General features: G+C 45.3%; 1 long non-coding RNA gene across 1 annotated transcript in view; it reads right to left on the bottom strand.

Moving 5' to 3' along the window:
* Window positions 1-1757: 1757 nt before the first annotated feature.
* LOC141993657 (uncharacterized) overlaps window positions 1758-6000 on the bottom strand; it is a 136025-nt gene continuing 131782 nt past the window's right edge. The window contains exon 3 of the long non-coding RNA XR_012640923.1: window positions 1758-4358. This is a non-coding gene — a long non-coding RNA (uncharacterized LOC141993657). The remainder of the gene's footprint in view (window positions 4359-6000) is intronic.

Raw genomic sequence — 6000 nt, 5'->3', positions numbered from 1 at the left:
AGGCCTTACAGCAGAGGAAGCTGCTGGAACCAAGAGACTTTTGTTTTGGGACTTTGAAGGCGTCTTTTGACTCTGAGCTAGGAGTCCTTAAACCATTGTACACATGCTCCTTTCAGAAGGCTTTACTGAAGGGAGACACACTGCTGCTATGTGGAGGGTTGGGCATTCCCTTGACTGAGCTGCTTAAGTGACATCATTGTCCCCTCACTGAGGGGGAAACTGAGGCAGGCCACACACAGCTGCACAGGGGTGCTTGGGAGGCAACATTGCCACTTCTACAAGGCCACCTGGGTTCCTTTGCATTGTGAAGTTGCTACCGCTCTAGTCTGCCCCACCCTAAGACAGTGGTAAAGTTGCTAAGCCCACTTGGCTGAAATGCTGGCATGGTGGTTCCCAAATGGACACAGCCGAGTGTGCAAGAAAACTGAGAGTGAGTAGTCCAGAGGGGAGCAGTTTTCCTCCTTCCCTTCCCCCAAGAGTTTGCACTGGGTACTACATTACCCTCTTAGTGCCTTTCGTGTGGGAGAACCTTTGGCTGGACAGCAGGGAGCAGGAGAAGCCCAGAATGCATCCCACCACTCCACTGTCCCGTTTTCTGTGCAGCCATTGGTTGGGTAAGAGGGGAATGGGACCAGCTGATTGGGTGCCCCCCTCTGCCTATTTAAGCTAAGCCTGGGCTTTTCAAAAGCCTCTCTCCTCTCCAGTTAGCTGCCCAGCCCTCCCTCTCCTTAGCTGTAGATTAGGAACTGTGCTGCAGACTTGTCAGATTGCCTGACTTTTAGGGGTCAGAGAGAATTTTTCCCATTGGGCTAAATTGGGATGGGGCCCAGTGGGTTCTTTTGCCTCCCTTGCAGCCTCTGGGAGGCTCAGATGGGTTAGCAGTAACAGGATTCGTGCTTCCTATAACACTGTTACAAGTACTGACTTGTTGCTAATTGTGGCTGTTGTCCAGTGCAGATAAAAGCTAACAGGGCCAGCTCCCTGAGGGAAATGAGTCCTGGGCTTGCCCCATTGGACCTTGTGCTCATGGAGAGAGGAGCCTGAAGTCTTTGCGGACCAAGGTTCCTCCCACAGCCTTGTAGCCTCAGTCACTCACCCTATTTATGTGGCAGTGGGGGGTTTCACAAATGAGCTGAAAGTCCATGAGGTGGACTGAGTTATTGTTTGGTTTGTGGTTAAAGCCCTGTAATCCACCCTGCAACCAGTGAAATGCCTTGTGCGTGAGAGCTGGGGCAGGCGATGTAGTATCCATGTGTAACGATGCTGTCTCTGGCGGGACACAACTGAGAGTGTCAGTTCAGGACCAATTGCTGAGAGCAGGGCAGTTACAGCCCAAGGCTGGGTTTCCTTTACCATTAAGGCACACCAAACCAGCCGAAGAGAGAGGACTTTGGTCTCACTCCACTGGCTAATCATAAGTCATACAAGCAATTCCCTTAGACACTCCAGTTTCCCAGTATCACCATCAGTGCTACTCGTTATGGGGATGACTGGTTATGAAAACCAATACCCCAGTAAAAGAAAAAAGGTTCGCCCGATCCCAAAGGACCAAGCCCCAGACCCATGTCAATATACAAGTCAGATCTTACCCACAAATCACGCTGTTGCCAAGCCTTTAGAATCTAAAATCTAAAGGTTTATTCATAAAAGAAAGAAATATAAATGAGAGCTACAATTGGTTAAGTGGAATCAATTACATACAATAATGGTAAAGTTCTTGGTTCAGGCTTGTAGCAGTAATGGAATAAACTGCAGGCTCAAATCAAGTCTCTAGAATACATCCATAGCTGGGATAGGTCATTCAGTCCTTTGTTCAGAGCTTCAGTTTGCAGCATGGTCCCTCCAGAGGTCAGAAGCAGGATTGAAGGCAAAATGGAGGGGTTTCCAGGGCCTTTTATATCCTCTGCCATGTGGAAGGACACCCCTTTGTTCTTACTGTGGAAATCACAGCAGCAAGATGGAGTTTGGAGTCACGTGGGCAAGTCACATGTCCATGCACGACTCAGTTCTTTACAGACTGATGCCATTGTTTCCATGTTAGTTTGAACACTCCCAGGAAAGCTCAGATGTGGATTGGCGTCTCCCAAAGTTCATTGTCAGCTAAGTGTTTCTTGACTGGGCACTTACTGAGAGTAGTCCTTTCTCAAAAAGCTGACCAAATGCGTCACTGAGGCTACTTCGAATCAAAACACATTGAGATACAAGTACATAGCCAATATTCATAATTTCAAGTACAAAAATGATACACACATACAGATAGCATAATCATAACCAGCAAATCATAATCTTTCCATGGACACCTTAGTGGTCCTCCTTTGTACAAGATTTGCTGCAACTATAGGACCTTGGTTGAAACAATGATCCATACGGTCACAGTTCATGTCAGCACCATGCCCAAGGAATAATTAATGAAGTTGCGGCCTCCCATTTAAACATATCCCACGTGTCTGTAAGTCATCTGCCTGCTTGTCCTGGTCAATGCGCAGTACTGTGTGAGAAGGGTCTTTTCTGAGCCTTGTTCACACCCTGGGGGCAGTAGTTTGTGGTGGTGAGTTTGTGCTGTGCAAAATCCTTCTGAATGCATTTGGCTTGAGTTCTCTCTCCAAGGTGTTATTACAAAACGCGGCACTGTCTTGGACAAGTCTCAAACTCCACTAGATAAAGTGTCTCTGAGAGTCAAGTTTTGAAGTGACAGATAAATATTTTTTTCCGCTGGGTTTCTGGTGGGTAATAGTGCTGCCCAATGGCTCGTTGGATATTAGAGGTAAATAACAAACCCCGGAACAATTGTACAATCTTGTTTTGGGATATCTAGCGGCCAGACAGCGATGGCCAAATTCATATACAAATCTCCCAAAGAGGCATCTCTTTCTCGAAGATGCAAACACAAAATGCTGGAAAGTTTCATAAAGGCTGCCGTGGATCCTGCAGAGCTCTCGCCGATGATGTTTTTCAGCATTAGATTTGGGGGAATAGAGCAGAAAATTATTCACAAGGATTTATTTGAATAGAAATGCCTTTGGACTCCACAAATCCTTTTATTTCCTTTCCAAGAACACTTGCATCAACGCATATTTGTTTGCAAACGTTGACCTCATGAAGATGTGTTGCACATACTCATCTTTATGAGGTCAACGTTTGCAAACAAATATGTTTGACGCAAGTGTAGCGTACGTATGGGGTGGCCATCTTGAAAACACTTCCTCAGGGAGCAGAAACAGTACCATGTAACTTAGATGATCCATCACACAGTACCAATGACCAATTTCCAACCGGGAATGCTTAGCGAGTAGTGCATGTGCCAAAATAGGTTTGCAATAAACAACTCACTGAAAGCCTGATCCAAAGTCACTTTAATTGAATGTGCAAAGGTAGTAGCACAATTGCACATGTATTTGGGGGTATGCCTAAGCGAACCGAAGCCCTTTGAAAATATGTCCATTCAGAGTGATGGGATCTTGGCTTATAAGGGATCTCCCTATAGACTCTATACAGTAAACTGCAGAGGACTCAATTTATCTGTCCCAGGAAAATAAAGAGCTGTCCTGGATACCTTCTGTAGATATAGACTCTTCTAAAGTTGCTCAGTGTTTTGGCTGCCTCTCTGCTTAATATGGTGTGGCCCTGCCAGAAGCTCAGCACAGCCGTGGTTCCATAAATCTGTGCATTGGTCAGCAATCTGTCATTGTGTTTTCATGCATCACTTTTATTTTGTGCAGGGACTTCATAAAGGGAATATATATGTAGTTAAGTTAAGGCAGGGGACAGCTAGGAACTTGTAACCCAGTTGTGGTAAAATTGTTGCTCTTTGGTTTTATGCCCTTAGCACATCTTCAGTGCAGAGAGGGTCATATTTTTGCCTCACTTAAAACAAAACGAAACAAACAAAAAATCTGGAAAAGGCCCAAGATTCTACATCTGGCCCTCAAACTGACACCTCACAGAAGCTAAGAGTGGACAGGGAGGAATGAAAATGATTGACTTGACAACAGTGCTGCACTGTTCTGTGAAATAATTGAATGATCAAACCAAACTAAAAAATAAATCAGACAGCTAACGGTCACTCACCCAGTGAAGCCCTGCTTCCCAGCGATGTGCAGCTGAGCCCATGCTCTGGCTGTTCCTGCTGCAGGACACTTCATACGCCTGGTGGTGGGCAAAGGCGGGTTCAAGGGGAGCCATTAGACATACAGATTCCAAAGCAGAGTTATTTTTTCCTTTGCTTCCATGTCTGGTGGCTGCTGATCAGGTTTGTTTTTGCTTTGCAAGGAGTCAAGGGCTGTCCTGTGGTGTTTGCATTCGTATGCTGCTCATTTGCTGTCATTGTTTGCCAGGCTCTCCTGCATTGCGTCAGAAATCTAATAAAAAGAAAGCAGCGAAAAGCTTTGTTTATTGATTGCCATTTTCATATAACAGGCAGCAGATTGGGCATGGCAGTGAAGCTGCATCCATTTTTAACAGACACTTTGGAAACAGTCACAACAGGACATACCTCCATGCTTCCACCACAGAGTCAATGTGAATCACTGATAATCCCCACAGACGTGCAGCTCCTGCGTGTACACAAAGTCCTGCTGGGCCTACAGACAACAGGCAGCTAATGGGGGAAGTGAAAGAACATAGATGGAGGCCAAATTCTCAGCTGGCATAACTCCATTGTGTTTCATATGCCAGCAGAGAATTTGACCCTGGTCTCTGGGGGCCCAATTCTATGAGGCACCAAGGACCAGTTCCTCAAAGGTATTTAGGCTCCTAATGTCCACTGATTTCAATAGAAGATAAAGGCCTAAATACCCTTGAGGATCTGGGCCCATGTGTCTTCGCCTCCCGTTGAAGTCAGCGGGAGCTGAGCGTGCCCTATATCTCTTGGGCGGGGCTCAACATCTAATAGAGTGTAGGCTGTAGCTCTGAAGGAGAGAGGTGTAGGAGCATAGTGGGAGTCTGCAGGGGGTAGATGGAGTGCCTCAGATTTGGAGGTGAGAGGAGAAGGTGTAGCAGAGCCAGCTACACATGAATCAGCTGACATGTGACTTGTTTCTACATAAGCCTGCTTCCCCTTTCATGTCAACTTGGAAGGGAAAGAGAGTTGTTGGACTCGCAAATATAGGCACCCTGGAGTTTGAAATTTTACCTCTCCCCAGGACACAAACATTTTATTTACTACAAAACAATAATCTCTGCGCAAAGAAACACAACACCTGATGTTTAACTTGGGTGGCTTTACCCAGGATAAGGGAATGCTTTCTTGGCAATCCATGGGTAAAAGACGGTCGGTTCTGCATCTGCACCTGAAAGTACCTCCAGCATCACACTGAGCACAGAGACAACATACTCCTCTGCTTGATCACAAGTCTGCATGAGAGCAAATGCATTACTGCCATATGTGGCGAGGAGTTGGATTGAAAGTAACCATGGCATGCCTTGACACAACTGCTTGCCTGAAAGATTTAAACTCCAAAATTAAATAGTGTTTTTTAAAAGGTGTGTGGCAGCATTGTTCTGAGGTGAATCCTGCAGAATATGAGACCTTAGAGTGGATAAGAAGTTAGCAATGTAACTTACAAACTATTCAGTCGGAAGGATTAATTGTGAAATGGAACAGATGCTGAGGCAGAATATAGAATATAAAGCATTAATAAGGAAACCAGTTATGACCTCGTATTCTATTAGCAGCTTATGCAGCCTGTTAGGAAAACACCATACTGTATTATAGAGTGCCATATGGTATTGTACTAACTCACTGCATAAATCCCTAATACAATTAGAAGCTCCAGCTTCCATGTCAAATGAGAGCCTCCTATATTCTGTGCGTCCTTGTCTGCAGGGATTTGTGGATTGTTTAAGTGTAAAGGTACCAGGATGGATTTAAATATTCCATATGGAAGGAAAAGGGAAGAGTTCTTGCAGTCTTTCAAGTATAAAGCTTTCTATGCTAAGGCTTACGCAGCCTTCTTCCTACTCCTGATTCAAGATGATCCTTGAGGTGGCTCATTGGTTTTC

The sequence above is a fragment of the Natator depressus genome, chromosome 9 (assembly GCF_965152275.1).
Source record: "Natator depressus isolate rNatDep1 chromosome 9, rNatDep2.hap1, whole genome shotgun sequence".
NCBI lineage: Eukaryota > Metazoa > Chordata > Testudines > Cheloniidae > Natator > Natator depressus.
The sequence above is the reverse complement of the archived record's forward strand: the minus strand, read 5'-3'. Positions and strand labels throughout refer to the sequence as shown.